A 17,902-nucleotide genomic window follows, 5' to 3' on the forward strand; every position below is an offset into this window, starting at 1 on the left:
GTCCATCAGCTCCACAGAAAGGCAGCGGGAAGTGGCAGGGGGTCTGTGGGACAAGGAAACTGGAAGAATTGGATTCACAGCAAGATGGAAAAACGTTGGGGTGTGTCCTCTAAAGACTGGTGGGGTGTGTATCACAAGGCTCCAACGTCTACACAAAGTGACTCGGGGCGAGTGCTGCTTTGTCACTCGTGAGGATGGGCTTGAGGGGAGTCACGTGGCACACACAGTGCCCTCCACCCATCTGCTGGGTCCTGTGCCCTCGAGCTCTCCCGAGAAAACACTCGGGTGGGAGTGAGGGCCACGCCAAGCTGCTTGGCCACAAGGAACCAACGTAAGTGTCTCTCTGCTCCTGCCCCCTGCTGAAAACTTTCTCCCAGGGAAGAGAGAAGCAAGGGACACGTCGCTCTGATTTTCTGCTACTGCCTCACAACACCCACCACCCAGCAAGTGTCCGCTTACTTAACCCGGGAGAGCAGCCGTGGGCGAGTTAGCGAAGTTCATAAATAACCAACACGCAGAAGCGCACGCGGGGCGGGGAAGGTGTGCTGGCCTCGGCGTCGGGTCTGAAGGCGACATGTGAAGGTCAGTGCCGTCAGCAGGTACGTGCACGACTGTGGCACACACCTGCCTGGTGCCGGGTGTCTTCCTGTGGGGACAGCGACTGCCGGCCCACGTCCCATGGCATCAGTGCCTCCGAGGAGTTGGCTCTGCTGTGTCAGCACCAGGTGCTGCTTACCTGAGACCACACCTGTTCCAGCAGAGGCTCCGACTCCAGGGAGTTCCGGCAGGGCTGCCGTGAATCCTGTGTGTCACCCAACTCTCTGTTTGGAAAGTAGCTGGTACCCAACCGATTACTACGATGTGAACATCATGGGTGACGAGATGGAATATGTCCATGCCTCCTGGTTACTCTCTTATTTAGGCCATCAGACAATATGCTGCCCCAAGGCTGACAATTAGACCTGCCTTTTCCCCAAGGAATGTTGGGAAGTTCAATTTCAATTGGGACTGAGACGCCGAAGTGACAGGAGTTCTCTGGACAGCAGGGGTGGAAAGCGGATGCCGTTTGGGAGAAAGCAAGCAAATGTCCAGCCTGGCACAGGGACCTGAGGGGAGAGGCCGGGAGGGGGGAAAGAGCCAGAGGGGAAGGAGAGTAGAGATCACACCGCTGCTACCAGCCCAGGAAGCCTTCACGTCCTTCACAGCCTCCCTAAGAAACAGTCTGAAGACAGCCTGCCGAAGCCAGACTCGCAAGGCTGCCAGGCAGCACCGCCGTCCCCCACGTCAGGCCTGGGTACTGCAGAGCCGCACAGAGGGGGCCTCCGCACGCTGCCAGACGGACCCGGCGGAGGAAAGGGAATGCCAGCCAGTCTCGTGGTCCCCGTAAGGCCCCGCTCATGGTTTCCTGTCAAACAACACTGCTGCCGTCGCTGGGACTCTTAGGCCACGGGCATCTGCCTGGCATGTCAGACCTCTCTCAGGAGAGAGGTGAGAACAGCAGGTGCCGGCCCTGCCATGGGTGGGCAGCACTGGCTGGTCCTACGTGCCAGGAGGAAAGGAACCAGGATGACGGAAAACATGCCCGGTGTCCTCACCGCTGTGACGGTCATCGGGACTCAGCACCTGGTCCAGGCCACGCAACCAAGAAGGAAGGGCCCCTGGGGGACAGCGGCCAAGAAGTAATGCCCTCGGTGCCCCAGGGGACATGCAGTCTGCTGTAAACACGATTCCCACAAAGTGACTTCCAGAACCTTCCAAGCCCCCCTTCCCATGCCGGCCGACTCCACGCGGCTGTCGTCTCTTCTCCGAGGCGCTTCTCTGCGGCCCTGACGCGGGTCTGTCCAGCCAGGGAGCCTGGCTCCTTCTGCCCCGATCTCCCCGGCCACCCACAGGCCACACGCTGGCGTCCAGTCTTCTCACCTCCGAGTCGAGACGCCTGAGGTCATGCCCAGCAGTGCACTGCCCGAGGCAAGCGCCGAGCGGGAGCAGGTCCGCCTCTCCCCTCACCACCCGCCCTCCAGCGCCCGCGGGCGCTCGGTCCCACACACAGCGACTTCGTGTCCTCGGTGGACTGAAATCGCCCAGACAGTAAGAATCGTTTCTTTCCCGCGTAAGTTTGGGCACTTGTGCTGGACGGCCAGCACCACGCTGGGAGACCTGGGAGGAGGAGGAGCCATCCTGATGACCCCCCTCACTCCTCAGGAAGGAACTGGATGGGTTTTGTTTCCCGTGTGGCTCCAAAAACAAAAGTTAAATAAAAAGGATTCTGCTGCAAGTCAGCCTGTTCACACATCACAGAAATCTTGGCTAATTGACCACACCGCCCTCCCTGGAAGCAACTTCTTTTCTTGGCTCCCGCTCTTGACTCTTTGGGAAGAATTCTGGCCACAAGGGCACCTGGCCTGTCATCTTGAAGACAGGTCACAGCAACCAATGACATCTTTACCCTGAAACGTTTTAATGTTGGTATAAATGAAACTCCTCAATGGAGCTAGTGGTTGGAATGAGGTTTAAAGAATCCATCACCTCCGTCATTAAAACAGCCCAATGGGGCCCAGAGAAAAGGGTCAGCACACACTCACGCCAGTGACACTCTGACACTCACAAGCACCCAGTATTGGGGCCTAAACAGAGGCTCCCGGTTTGACCACTTCCTACCAAACCTGCTCTGCCTGCAGGTCTGACAATGTCCCACTCACAGAGCGATGTCTCGGGAGCAGTTGCTAATGGCCGCCTGGGCCGTTTCCAGTTCAGGCTGACGCAGCCAAGCTGCCGGGAGCATCACGCACACGCGTGTGTGCACACCCTGGGTAAACATACCTGGACGTGGGGCGCGGGGACCTTAGGAAGGTGTGGTCGACGTCAAGAGCTGCCCCCCGCAAAGCGGCCGCTGGGCTCACAGCCCCTCAGCGGGGAGGCCGAACCCACAGCCTCCCCCACAGCCACTGTGACCAGTCCTCCCAGTGTCAGCCGTTCTTACAGTCATGAGCGGTAGCTCCTTGTGGCTTTAATTTGCATTTTCCTGATGACTTTTCACATGCCTATTTGCTATCTGTGTACTCGTGTCTCTTTCGTGAAGCAATGGTTCCAATCTTTTGCCTACTTTTTAAATTGCGTTGTTTGTTTTCTTGACTTTTCAGGTCCTTTATAAATTCTGGGTACGCCAGAGAGTTACATGGAAACGCTGCTGTCAGGGCGTTTGCAGGAACTGTTTTATATGATGTGACGTGGATTAGGAATGCTCGTTTAAGAGCCAGGAAAACTGCCCTCCTCGCTGGGTCACTGACTAGTGCACTCAGGGCCCAGGCCCGTCAGTGTGAAATGCGAGGACAACCCTACGTTACCTCCACGTGTCCCTCCAGGTGCAAAGATACAGTCCTGCGACCTATTACTCTAAACCACACAGGCTTGGAGGGCATGAAAATGACCCCAGGTCTCCCATACTTCAGCAGTTTGCTGGGTCCAAGGGAAGACTCCCTGAGAACGTGTCTCATAAAGGAGGGTGGGGATGCACTGCTGACCCCAACCAGGGGGGGAGACAGACGGGCTCCCCACACCTGTCCTGCCGAGCTGGGTCCTCCAGGCCACTGCCCGCTCAGGTCAACGATGGAAACATGACTTCCCAGCAGAGCAGGTGCAGCCCTTCCGGGCTTGTGCCAGGCAGAGCCCGGCTCCCGCTCCAAGGGGAGGCGGTGCCAATGGCATGCAGCTTTGCAAATCCAGACGGAGCTGCGATGGAAGGAAAACCTCCCCCTAAGGGACCTGGGATCACCACCACAGGCTCACTGCAGCCCAGGCAACGCAAACAGGATCCTAAGCAGCCTGCCGCTCAGGCGCCCCTGGGGGAAGACGGTTCTCGCAACAGCTATTTTGCAGGTTAAATGAGGTTGGAAACTAGTCCGATGGGCCCCTGGACAATCAGCTAATGTGTCGGGCAGCCCAGGGGTACAGTCCTTTCAGTTCAAACTGACTGAAAATTAGAAACATTAATGAAGGAAGATGTACCAGCGTGGCCCTGCCCCTCAGAAGTGCTCCCAAGAACAGCCAGAGAACCTGCAGGTCCTAGACCCACGGGGTCTTAGTCACCGGCCGCCCCCAATGGCACGAGACCAGTGAGTTTGCAGGCATGTTTCCAACGCCCACACTGGCCTGTTCCAACCGTCAACCCCCACCCCCGGCTGGAGGCCAGGGTGCCTTGTTTGCCACTGGGCCGCCACGCCCAGCACAGTGTTGGCACACAGGTGCCCAGGAAACAGGCGGAATGAACGGACGAATGAAAGACCAAAGGGCGCCCAAGTGAGGTGCGAATTCCCCGAGCCTCCCTGTTCCCACTGCTGCAGTGCGGCCACCGTGTTCACCTCTCACGAGCCTGGGGTCAGGACTGAGCGAGAGACCTTAGGAGGAAGGCTGCTGCTGAGAAGGGCGGCCCAGGTGGCCGTCTCCCTGCCCCAGACCGCTTAGCCCCCTGTCGACATGACAGCTGACACCATCTCTCCTGTGCCGCGTCACCCAAGGAGGCTCTTCCCAGAGAGGCAGCGTGGGGACACACCTGCAGCCTCCCGCGCACCCCCCCAGAGTGCTACCCCCTCCTCCCCTCCCCCCTCCACGTGGGTTACTGAAACCCCGTGACGTGAAACGTCGCCTCTGCTCCTCACCAGCCCTGCGAGTCCTTCTGGCCTCCATTTCTTGTCTCTAAGCGACAGCACTAAACGATCTCTGTGTCCCTTCCTGCTCTCACAGCCTATGTTTCTAGCCTTCCTTCAGCTGATTTGACCACACTCATGTGAGCATGTGCATAAGGTGCACAGGGAAACGTGCTCATGTCAGGCGTGGGCGAGACGGCGAGTCCTTGCACAGCAGCCCCAGGGGACCAGGAGTGGGAACCGGGAACACCCGCCACCGCCTTCCGTTCAGGCTCTTTTCCTGTAGTCACAGGACGCACACAGGCTGGTTCTAATTAGGCAGAGCAGTGACTGCATCAGCCCCAAGCTTTGATCTCCCCATGGGCACGTTTCTGCACTGCTGACCATGCTCCAGAGTCTGAAACGTAAGCCAGGGACCTCCTTTGACAGTTCAGCCGTGACAAAGCTCCTGGTGGGCCCCCAAAGGTGCAGAGGCTGGGGAGAGGGCAGCAGAGAGGACCCCGAAGGTGGAGGGGCCCCTGGAAGGTGCAGGGTCCCCGACCTGGAGAGGTACAGCCCCGCCCGAAGTATAACACCCCCCCCCCACGTGAGCATCTTGGGTTGGACTGCAGAGCAGCCACATTCTAAGGGAGGAAGTGATCGGGGAGGATGGTACGGAGAGCGACCCAGGCCACACAGAGGACACCAGGCGCCCCTTGGGAGGGTTTAGACCAGGGGTGTCCAAACTTTTTTCAACGTTTTTCACCAAGGGCCATATGCGGTAAAATACACAAAGAGCCGGGCCACTCACTCGAGGTGAAAGATGTATTGCCTCACCTGGTTTATTTAAGTAAACTAAACGTATTTTTGGAATTTGCTGTGGGTCAATAAAAAATGGATTGTGGGCCGCAGTTTGGACATCCCTGGTTTAGACACTGGAGACCGAGGGTAGCTTCGTAGAGAAGATGCCAAAATGATCTGCCTACTTCACAAGAGAGATTTTCCATGGAGGAGAGTCCCGGAGCTCAGCTCTGACACCATCACCCTGTCCTAGACGACTGGCCGTCCCCATCCATGGTGTAGGACGCATGCTCTCTGGCGGGTCCCCGTGTCTAAGGCAGGAAGCTTCCCACCCTTGCTATGAGAACCCCTCACGTCAGGACCCCACACTCACTCGTGGCGAGGATTCCACGTGCTGCGTTTCCCATGCCCACAGCCTGGCACTTGGCCACCGTCACCCCCCACCAACGCCCAGGGCCCAGACGATGCCACCTTCTCGGGAGCCACGTGCGCCCCTCGGCCCCCTGCACACCTGCCTGAGGTAGCAGTGCTCTCCGCACGTGCGTCTTTCCTGCACTTGCAATGCCTGGGGGCAGACACCACATCTTGTTCCAACAGTGGCCATGGTGCCTTCTTGACAAAGGTGGGTCCAGCGACCCACCAACTGCTGAGTTTAAGGGAAAACGGATACTCGCGCCCCTTCTGAACCGCCCGCGTCCCCCCCGTGTGCGTGAGCCTGGGGAGGGTCCACCTGGCTGGTACGTGCTCGGCACAGGACCTGGCCACACGCAGAGCTCCTGGAAAGCACAGCACGTGCTTTCAAAGCTCTGTCCCAAGTCCAAGCCGAGAGTCACACTGCTCTGCAGGACGGGCCACAGGGCTCTGGAAGCTCGCCTGTGGCTGGGGGACTCGGGGAAGTGACTTGGTGGCTAATGGGGACAGGGTTTCTTGCAGCTATGACACGACATCCTCTAACCGTGCAGGTAGCACAACTTTGAACATACTACAAGCCACTGAGTTACTCACTTTAAATGGGTAAACTGCAGAAAGGGAGTTAAAAGAAATGTATCAAATGACAGCACCTCATTCTGAGGGCACCTGGGAAATGGCCAGGTTAGAGCCTGAACCTGCGATGAGACTCGGGGCCCAGCCACTGGCCCTTCCAGCCGCCACCTGCAGGACCCGCAGACATGGTGGGGAGCTGCCTGCTGAGGCCTGCTTGGCGGTGAGGACGAGCAGGCCAGGTGCTCAGGTAGAACCCCCACTGGCACCAGCATCGGGGACCTTAGCAGGCGGCCAGCTCTCAGCCCCACCCCACTCCTGCGGATTGAGCTCTGCGGGCAGGCCCAGCACTCGGTCCTCAGGAGACCCAGAGGCCACTCAGGTGAGGGCCACACTGGATTTCACAGTGTGGACTCTGGAGCTCGACTGTGGACCCAAATTGTGCCTCCTCCTTCCCTGGCCAGATGCCTGTCCCGTGGGAGGTCCCTTCTGACCCCTGGATGAGTCAGTTCACAGCAGGAACTCACCGACCAGGCCTAGAGCAGAAAGCAGACAGCAGGATTTGATTCTTTAAAGTTTTCAGGTCAGATTTTGGCTTCGCCTCATGGACCTGCAGCCTTTCTAGGCCAAACCAGCACAGAGCTGAGGCAGGTGCCAGAATCCAGGCACCAGGGTCCTACAGAAGGGTCAGGCTGTCCTGTAGCCGTGTCAGCAGACCCCCCCCCACACACAGGGCACACACATGGGGCACAAAAGACCACGGCCTTCCCCATTTTCAGCGTCCCAGAGGAAAAGAACCCCCCCCCCTTTTATGACAGAGCAGAGGGCATAAAACGCTCTATTTGTAAGCGGCAAAAGAAGCCAATTCCAATAGCAGCCTTTTAATCCCTGATGGCTGGGAGGGAGGAAGGAAATGAGCAGCTCCAAGCCTTCCAACCCGCAGGCATCACCAAGCAGCTTCCAACAGAAACTGCAAAAACCACGTCTCTTCTCCACGAGCTTGGGGAGTAGTTTTCCTGCTACCTTAGAAACTCCAGTCACGACGTTCAAATGTACGATAGCAAGTGCTCTGCGCCTTACACAGCGAGGGGCCCACACTCACTGGAGTCAGTCCACCCCCCCCCGCCACACCCATTTCTCTCAAACTGCGGACCAACCGAGGCTCAAGGGCCTGTCCCTGCACAGACAGGGTACCTTGAGCTGCGAGCACGGGTTTCACGTGGATTATGTGTGCTCATTAAAGAGAACTGGAAAGTACGCAAATGCAGGAAGGGGAAACCAAACAGTCCTGTACCACTCTCCAAAGATAATCCCCATTAATATTTTGGTGTCTTTCTATATTTTTAAATAAGTTTTGTTGTTGTTACAAAATTGATAGTCTATTTATACACCACTCTCAATGCTATTAGACTTAACGTAAGATAAGCCTTTCTCCAAAATTCCTGCCATGTTTTAGAACCTCACTTCTAATCATATGTGACATCCTACTCTGTGCTGACGTAACTGACAGTGTGTGCTGGCTCCGTGCTGCACTGACCTCGGGGACACTGGCACCGGCCACACGGTGCCACCAGCCACAGTGGCTGAGCGCCTGAAGGAGCAGGATGACTAGAGACGTGAGGTGCGGAGAACACAGCAGTTCTGAGACTTGGTACAAGGACGAAAAATACCTCAAGAACTTGACCTTCGTTACATGTTGAAATAACACTTGGGTGTCCGGGGTTAAATGAAATAATACTTGGGTGTCCGGGGTTAAATGAAATAACACTTGGGTGTCCGGGGTTAAATGAAATAACACTTGGGTGTCCGGGGTTAAATGAAATAACACTTGGGTGTCCGGGGTTAAATGAAATAACACTTGGGTGTCCGGGGTTAAATGAAATAACACTTGGGTGTCCGGGGTTAAATGAAATAACACTTGGGTGTCCGGGGTTAAATGAAATAACACTTGGGTGTCCGGGGTTAAATGAAATAACACTTGGGTGTCCGGGGTTAAATGAAATAACACTTGGGTGTCCGGGGTTAAATGAAATAACACTTGGGTGTCCGGGGTTAAATGAAATAACACTTGGGTGTCCGGGGTTAAATGAAATAACACTTGGGTGTCCGGGGTTAAATGAAATAACACTTGGGTGTCCGGGGTTAAATGAAATAACACTTGGGTGTCCGGCGTTAAATGAAATAACACTTGGGTGTCCGGGGTTAAATGAAATAACACTTGGGTGTCCGGGGTTAAATGAAATAACACTTGGGTGTCCGGGGTTAAATGAAATAACACTTGGGTGTCCGGGGTTAAATGAAATAACACTTGGGTGTCCGGGGTTAAATGAAATAACACTTGGGTGTCCGGGGTTAAATGAAATAACACTTGGGTGTCCGGGGTTAAATGAAATAACACTTGGGTGTCCGGGGTTAAATGAAATAATACTTGGGTGTCCGGGGTTAAATGAAATAATACTTGGGTGTCCGGGGTTAAATGAAATAATACTTGGGTGTCCGGGGTTAAATGAGGCCTTTACCAAAATTAATGCAACCTGGCTCTTTCGACTCCCTGAATGTGGCTACTAGGAATTTGACACTACGTCTGTGACCTGCGTTGTGTTTCTGTTGGACGGAGCTGCTCCAAGTCCACGATGCTTTGCCAGCTGTCTTGCCAGTAGAGGGTGCTAGGAGGACACCGGAGGGGTTCCCTTCCGGGTACTGGGGCTTTGTCCCGCCTCCTAGGACACTGCACACAGCTTCCTGCTGGTGGCATGTGGCACTCCACCCCCAGTCATGCTGCCACTCCAGTACTTCTCCACGAAGCCCTGGGTCCCGACACACCTTCCCAGGAGGTCTAGGTCTTTGGGGGACCCTCTTTCCACAGGTGCGCTCCCTCAGCCCTAGGGCTGCTCTTGTATCCTTTCCAGTTCTCTATAAACCTCTGAGCCGTTCGTTCTCATTTACTAGTTAGGAATTCTTTCCACTGAATTTTCCATGCTCTTACTACGGGTGCCCTGTCTCCTGACTGGACCTGCTGGGGACAGTTAGAAACGAGGAAACTCACTGACCGGGGGTCCACAGGGCCCGATCAGCTGCCCTGTCTCCTCAGGCACCATGTCCCCTCCCCTGCGGTCTCTTCCCTAAAACAGAAACGTCCACTTCCCACCACCCCGAGATGGTCTCCAGGGAGCTCAGACTTCACTTCGGTCAGTGAGAGCCCTGCCTTCTGCTCACTCACCAAATATTTGCTTAGCTCCTGTTCTGTCGGTAATGCCTGGGCAGTGGGAGGAGAGCAGTGAAGGGCTGGGCAGAAAGGTCACATACAAAAGAGAGGCAAACAGGTGAAACGGAAACTGCCTTCTGGTACCTGACAGCCTAGCAATAACATAAAGCAAGGGACAAATCACTATCATGTAACAGGAAATAACACAAAATAAAAAACAAAACAAAAGCAGCAGCTACACCCTAGTGGCCCCAGGAAAATACAGAGAAAAAACAGAAAGAGCTTTTTGTGAGTCTGTCCTCCCGCAGGGTCCCCGAGCCGCTCTAGGCACCAACCGGCTGTTACCCAGAGGTTCTGCTCGGGGGCAGGGTCCTGCCCCACAGTCAGCTTCCGGATCTCCTACTTGCCTCTGCCTCCTTCCCAAGCCACAGGCCGGCTCCGGTGACAGGGATGGGACAGCCTGGGGACAGCCCTGAGCCATGAGGCAGCTCCATCATCAGTCAGGACTGACACCCCACCCCAACCCCGCCTCTAATAAGGGGTGAAGGGTTTGACCTGCTCCCGGGAAATGTGAGTGGCAGAATTTCCATGATTCTTTGTAAAAGGTCCCGGCTCTCCGCCAGAATTCTGTCTTGTCACCTGACCCTTGCTCTCGGTGACCACAGTTCTTCGGAGGCCACACGATGACTGCAGTGTGTCGCGCTCCTGGGCACGTCTACATGCACGCGTTTCTCGTTTCTCAGGCACTGCGTCTGACCACACGTCAAGTACAGTGTCCTGTGAAAACTAGTGAGTGGGCCTGAGGCTCTGAATGACGCTGCTTCCTCCAGAGGTGACTGGTGTTTCTCCCAGTGGCAGGTGGAGAGAGAAAAGGCACCTGCCCCAAGTGAGCGGCTCAGAGCTACGCACCCCCGTGCGCGCTGGTCTGTGTGCACTTGGCCCTGCCTTCCAGGTGGAAACGGAAAATTGGCTGCTCACCCGGACCCTCCCAGGTGAGCCCCGACCAGCCATGCGTCTGCCCAGTTCTGAGACTGCCGCAGGCTCCGTCCACATTTACCCTCCTCGCTGCCACGCACAAACTGGCAAACGCGCAGACGGAAGGCACCTGTGACCCTCCCCAGGCCACCCTGCTCAGTGTCCTCCATGTTTACACCCACGCACGACGTGCACACATATGCTTCTCCAGTACTCACGCTGGGTCCATGAGTAAACAAACTCCTCGGACAAAACCAGAAGCAGCCCAGGGAAAAATCACTGATTGCATGCTCCAGCTTCCCAGCCTAACCTCTATGCTTTTTGTATTTCAAACTCTCTAGCCCTCCCTGTGCCTGGGCCACCTCCTTCCCACTTTCTCACATGTGTGACAATGTCTAGTCCACTGCGGACACACTTCTTAGGGCCTGGTGCTTCTCATCTGAGATTTCCATCTGGAGCCTTTCACTCACTGCTTGACAGACTCCAACCTTCATCCTGGAAACACGACTCCTGCTGTATCTCTGCGATTGTAAACACACACATCTTTAAGGGCCTTTCCAGAATGTTCCTTTGCTCCTGCCTGTGGGTCTGGACTCTCTTGTTTGAGGGGTTGGCTGCCTGCCTTTCACGGACGTGGTTTTACTTGAGTGCTCTGAAATTCTGTTGGCAAACTCACCTTGCCCTCATCTGCCCCTCCCAGGGAGCTGATATCACGGCTGAGTCCTGCGTTACAGGACATGCAAAGTTCGGAGGCAACAGGTCTGGGCAAAGTTCGGAGGCAGGTTTCGAGGATTTCCTCCTTATGGACCACAGAACATCAGCTGTCAGCCACTGTGTGCTGCCCAGTCTGGGTCCTGCTCTCGTGCCCACCTGCTGCCTTCCTGGTCAAAGGAGGGCGGCCCATCACTGAGGACCCATGTTGGCTCGCGGCTCCAGGGCACGACCCAGGGGCACGGCCTCCTGCTGGCTGCCAGGTGCCAGCTGCACGCAGCCCTGTCTGGCCCATCAGCCTCACACCTCTCCTTGTCTCCTTGTCCAAGTGTTCCTCTTGATTTTGAATGAATTTATAATTCTTAAAAGTTGTATGTGTTTACACCAGAGGAGAGAGGATTTTGAATGTGTTTACTCTGTTCACAAGAAGTCCACCAAGAAATGTTCATATGGCCCTCTGAAACACGAAAACACTCACATGCTTTAAAAAAAGGAAGTTACGACTTTTTTTGTATAGCAATAGATACCTTAAATAACATAAATGCATAGGGGAGAAAAAGACTGGAGAATATCCTCCAGAAATGTTAACAGTGACAACTTAATGTTGCATCTAACATTGATAATTTGTAAAACCTTCTCTCAGAAGGGTTGTCCCTCTTAGTGTCACAGCTACCTGCATCCAACATGACACGTATCTTTCTTTCTGACCCTTAAGTTCCAGTTCTAAGACCATGTACCCGTAAAGCTCAAACACCTGGAAAACCCCACTGGCGTTATTTCCTCAGCTAAAAAAGGTCACAGGAGGAGAGAAGAATTTGCAAATGTCAGAAACCCAAGGACATGTCAGCCCTAAGAAAGCGGTGCCTTCACTGCACAGAAGAGCAGCAAGCACGCGCTGAATGGTCAGGTGGTCTGGGGGCTCTCCGGGCCTGCACGCACCTGAGCTCACCTGTCCACTGGGGGCTGCCTGTCTTGTTCTCTCCCTCTCGCTCCTAGAAACACTCTGAGACCTGAATGAAAACCTGCCCCGCTTAGATCTGGTTATGGCATCTTCTGTTTTCGACTTAGAGGTGCAGTTTCTACGTGCATGGACCCACCTCCTTTACCCTACCCTCCCAGGTTTTTTTTTGGGTTTTGGCCTTGCATTGAGGAAACAGAGGACTCCTTCTGGACAGGAAAACGACCTGTCCTGCGATGAGCAGGCCCAGAAGTATGGGGCGGGGGAGGGGAAGGGCTGCAGGGGTCAAAGGAGGCGCACAGGGCTTTTGGGGGGAAGGGGGTGGTTTCCAGGTCAAAGCAGAGACAGAATTTTAATAAGAATCTGAGGTTAAGATCAGGGTTCAGTTAACCTGTGATTCAGAGATTCTAAGAAAAATTCCTAATTGTGCTTATCATTGTTTACATGAAATACTTTCTTTATGAGTCACCTGTTAAAGTCACCTGTTTTAATAGACCCAGTTTAGGAGATGGAGCGTAGGAAATTACTAAAATTCCCAGCCGTGCAACTCAGACGCCTGCTGCTCCTATGGCTGCAGTAGCTTACTTGCAGCAAAACCCTAAGACGGACGACAAGGTCAAGACACACGCTCAGCACGCTGCATGGCTGCAGAGCGTGTGTCACCTCTGGCCCCCAGGACACGTTTCTGTGCCTGGGCACCTTGGGCATCGGCTGAAGGCCACCGGAGGGAGGTCACTCCTGGGACGTTTGTAAACAGTGATTCTGATCTGTGCTCTGCTGCTTGGCACCCGCAGGTTCACGGGCTGTGTGGGGGGTCACACTTGTAATTAACAAGCTTTGCACTCCTAGGACATGCTTCTCATCTACGCGCAACAGGAATGAACAGTCACTGTCTTGGGTATCATTTCAGGACGATTTTCTTAGAGTGTCCACATGGTTTTTGAACAGAGCGCTAAGGTGGCCTTATAACCGACAGACAAGCTGCAACAGCCACTGGTGAGGTTGTTCTGTGTACATTACGTGAAGGGATGGCTCCAGCTTACCACCAAGGGAAGAACAGCAGCTGCCCAGCTGTGTGGTGACGCCCGTTTCTGCTGTAAAAGTGGTAGCTGGCCTTTGTCAGTGGCACGTCCCAGAGCCTTTGTTAGACACTGACATGGGCTTTGAATTTAATATTCACTAACAGCCCTGTGAGTTACTAAATATGCTCCATTTGAAAACCGGGGGAAACAAGGCTCAGTGAGGTGCAGTGGTTTGCCCGGGTTGCAGGGCCCGTGAGCAGAGGTGGCAGGCTTGGAACCAGAGAGCGTGCTCTTAACATGTGAGAATGTGTGTGAGAGAGTGTGGGAGTGTGTGCAAGTGAGTGTGCATGTGTGTGCATGTGCACGGATGTGAGAGAGAGGGGAAGATCGCCCAGAGCGTCAGTGGTGATGAACTCTACAGGGGAAGGGGAGAAGATGTGATCTTCTTCTAAACAACTTGGATTTTTTTCCCCAGCAAGAAATTCTAGCTGGAATCGAAAAAGGAGAAAGACAAAACCACAGACAGCAAGTCAGCGGACCTGCCAGGTAAATTCCTGGCAGGCTAACACCATGCAACAGACCATCACCTCAAAAGTGTGTTTACAGGGGTTTTTCTGGAATAGAGCCCTGATCGTTAGTCAACAAATTCTGGATAAGACTCATTATCTGATAAACATATTAAAGTGAAAAATATTTTTTTCTATTTGTCCCAAAGGTTCCAAGAGCAAAAAAAAATAAATACCCACAGTAAAACGACGAGGCCCCAGGGAAAGCACAGGTTTACTTGATGAGGTCGCCAAAGAGTCAGAATTAAGAGCCAGAATGGAAAGTGACCACCTGGGCAACACAGGAGGGCCTGGTTCGTGCCTGTCCTTGGAAACCCAGTCAGCTGCGCGCTGGCCTTGGGGTGCTGCAGGCACCCGTGGGGCCACCAAGGTCAAGCCTGCAGCCCACCCGGCTCATGAATGAGAAGCTCCTTTTAGCAGCTGCACTTCCTCAGTGTGGCCAGGACACGGCTTGCGGGCGCGACATCCCCTCTGGGACGTCGCCTGTGTTCTTTGTACACGGTCCCTCCTGCCCCACGCCACCCCGTCTAAATGTCTGCTGTCTGTGCAGTGACCCAGCTGCACGCAGCACACAGCAGGAGCTCAGAGTCTCACTGAACACAGGGGCCGAGGAACGGACGAGGAAGGAACAGCCACCCTACAGCTCTGTGCACGTGCCCAAGGAACTGCCACACTTGGTGCGTCACTGTCCACTCGTCCCCAGGGGCAGAAGCTGCCTCCTGGAAGGTGACGTCATAGGCGAGGCTTCCCACCACTTTCCCTCAGCGGCAGGCGCGCTGGAGAGGCAGTGAGCCCTAAAGCTCACCGCTGAAAACCTGACGGCTGGATGGATGTTCTCAGGGCGACTCTGAGCTCGGCCCTTCCCCCAGGCGGCAGCCATGCCAGATCCAGCACTGTCCCCAACATTGAGCTGTTTGAAGGAGTAATTACATGCCAGTCTGTGTCCCTAATGACGCCAGCCCTTCAGAAAGGAAATGGATTTTCATTCGCTTGCATGGGTTTTTTTTGGTGAGAGAAAGGAAGGAAAGCCAGAGACTAAAAAAATAAATGAAGAGCCAGGGCCCTGACCCGCAGCCACTGGGTAGGAGAACAGATAATGGACGACGGCCGATTCCTGGGGCCCGTGAGATGGAAGGAGGACGCAGCACACTGGAGCCTGCCCGAGACCTGAACCAACAATGGGGACTCTGTGCCGAGTGGCTCACGACCCCGAGACGACCACTACTGACTGCTGACATCGCGAGATGCCAGACACCTCTCGCCTGTGACGTCGCTGTGTCCCAGGTGAAGAAGCTGGTCTGGTTCAGGAGCCCGGCCGCTCAGTGACAGGAGGCTGGGGGGTGACCGCGGCTTGTAACTGAATGCCCCGCCCACTGCATAGCACCTGCTGGACCTAAGCTGCGGCCACACCAGAGGCCTTCCCCTGGGCTCACAGCGGGTGTCCTAAGACAATCCGAAAACTACACAGAAAGCGGCTTAGGCCAAGCCACCGAGGCCACCGACCAGCGCTCTGGTGATATCAAGCAGGGCGGAGAAGAGAAATTTCGGAGTGGCAGGATAAGCAGGGTGCACGCAGAGTGACATCTGCCCTCCGGCAGAGGCAGCAGCTGACAGAGACCCCGCGTGGGCAGTGGGGGTGCTGGAAGGGACAGGCTGCCCCACTCCATGGCAGGCTGGCTTCCAGGAACAGCGGAAGCCTCAAGTCAGGGGGCCATTCAGCGAGGGGACCTGGTCCTGGACAGGTTCTAGTACCGCCCACTCGGATCCATACCCGGGACCACCAACCCCACTCGGCCCTGGCCTCGGGTGGTGCAGGAGCGGGAGCCAGAGTGGGATGACAGACACACCGTGTCACCGTTAGGAAACCCTCAGTGTGACCACTCAGACGCAGCCAGAGAGGCTTGGCTTCCGGGGGGAAGAGACCTCGTAGCACTGTCACCACAGCAGTGCACTGGTCAGCCTGCCTGTGTAACCTGCCTTCACGGATGGGGAAACTGAGGCTCTGAGGGGACAAGTGACTTCACACCCACCCTCGGCCATACCTCAAGCCATCAGACTCCCAGCTGAAGATTCTCACTCCTTCAGCAGCCATTTCCAAATCCGTAAAGTTCCAGAACTGCTTCAGATAGTATCTTCTCTGGACGCTCAACTCTCAAAGCCAGTCAAAAGCAGAACGGCTTTGATGGACGCGGGGTGGGGGAGGGGGAACTGCAGGAACAGACGGCCCAGGTTCAAGTCCCCTCTGCCTCTTACTGGCCATGAACCCCGAGGAAGTTCGTCGCTCTGTGTAAGACTCAGTTTCTCCATCTGCAGCAAGGAAAACATGCCTCCCTCGCGGTGAATCCTGAGAAATCCGTGAGATTACAGGACATTCCCAATCTCACCCAGGACGGTGTCACCGTTACCACGACCCGGGCACACACTCAACTCCCACGTGACGCCATCTCCAGCCACAGTCACGAACCAGGCAGCAGAGTAGCCGAAGTTTCACTTAAAAGCTGACACTGACCAAGTGAGAGAAGCGGGTGCAGGTTCCGTCACGCTCACAGGGATGACAAAGGCTGTCCCCACTCCGGCATCAGTGAGTCAGACACAAGCACTCACGCTGCCTCTTTGGCACCAGCCGTACCTGGGACACCCAGAGTCATTCCAACACCGACGGCGGAGCCTGAAGCACAGAGATGTGTCAGGACCCACCTGGGAAGTGGGGGCCACACGAAGGAGCCCTCAGGAGGGACCCGCGGCCTGCTGCACCCCCTGCCTGCCGCACGCCCCCCCGCCTGCCGCACCCCCGCCCCTGCTGAAGGCACATCCCCAGGAAGGCAGAAGCCCCCGGAGACGCCCGAGGACAGGGAAGTCTGGCTGCCGTGGGCCGGGGACGTTTTATGTCACTGACACTGTTCCTCTCCTCTCACTGACGTGGCCTGGAGGGGAGAGGTGACACTTTTCAAAAACTTTTTCAGAATTCAGAAATAACACTCGTGAATCAGTGACTCAAAGCAACCATAGGAGGGAAGAGCAAGAGAAATATGACGACAAATTATAGCACACGCGGTGTCAGCCATTCTTTACGGAGAAAAAGGTAACCAGATGGAAAGTGAAGCAAAATACTCGTAGCTCCACGAGGTGTTTCCAGAACACAGTGAAAAGTGACAAGTATGTAGGACGAGAGGCAAAGGAATCCATAGGGTCTGACGAAGGGATGAATGTTTCTAACCACGACACGATGCGCAGGTTGGCGGAAGGGGCAGGTGAGTGGCGCAAGGAGCAGAGGATGGCGAGAACGATTCCTGAACAGAGGACTACGAGCCGGAAGCCAAACCAAGCCTCTCGGGAGGCTCCAGCCCCGGCTTCACATGGGCGCCGGCCGGGCGCACAGCGTCCCGTCATGTGTCACCGTCTCCCCCTGCTTCTCTCCAACGAGGCCGCAGCTGCCGAGGCCATGCCTTCTGACACCTCCCTGTCTCCAGTGCCCAGCCTGGCACACTCAGCGGTAAACTGGTGTTTGTGGACTGAAAGAACGAGCTAACGAACAACGGCCGCCACAGGGATGGGCAGCAAAGCCGGGAGACACAGGAGAGGCGCTCCGGCCCGTCCGTACCCTTGGCATTGCTCCCGGTGTGTGTGCCGCGCCCGCCAAGAAGACTTGGGTCCTGCAGGACCAGGCCCCCCTTGCACAGCGAGGCCTGCTCAGCGCTGGAGTTTGGGTCGTACACAGAGCCCACCAGACAGGCGTGAGTGGAGAAGATGAGACGACACATGTGGAGTTACGTCCACGACCAAGGCGCTGATGCAGGAGAAAGGCTGGCTGCCCGTCAGGCCTCCTGCCCAGGACAAGGAGGCCATTCAGAGCCGTGCAGGTGGTGGCAGCGCCGGCCCCAGGGCTCTGGGTGTGGTATTTCCCGGGGAGCACAGGGGTCAACAGTAAAAGACGCTGCACTGGCCCCCGCCCGGGGAGCTGGCACCACACCTGCCACCTGGGCCTCACTCCAGGCAGCCTGACCAAAGTCAGGAAAGCTCGTAATTCATCCAGAGGAGAATTTAAAGCCAATCCAATTAGT

At 55.5% G+C, this 17,902-nt stretch overlaps 1 protein-coding gene across 14 annotated transcripts in view; it reads right to left on the reverse strand.

Annotated features, from left to right (window-relative positions):
- The window catches only part of NOS1AP (nitric oxide synthase 1 adaptor protein), a 148,536-nt gene that overhangs the window by 41,374 nt on the left and 89,260 nt on the right, over positions 1–17,902 (reverse strand). Inside the window, exon 1 of one of the 14 annotated variants that reach the window (XM_081025095.1) lies at positions 4,656–4,682. The exons of the other annotated variants lie outside the window; for them this stretch is intronic. The gene's annotated coding sequence lies outside the window, so the exon portion shown is untranslated. Of the gene's footprint in view, positions 1–4,655; positions 4,683–17,902 lie in introns of those variants that run through there. 14 annotated transcript variants of the gene reach the window in all.

Source organism: Rhinolophus hipposideros (assembly GCF_964194185.1).
Source record: "Rhinolophus hipposideros genome assembly, chromosome: 19".
Taxonomy (NCBI): Eukaryota; Metazoa; Chordata; class Mammalia; order Chiroptera; family Rhinolophidae; genus Rhinolophus; species Rhinolophus hipposideros.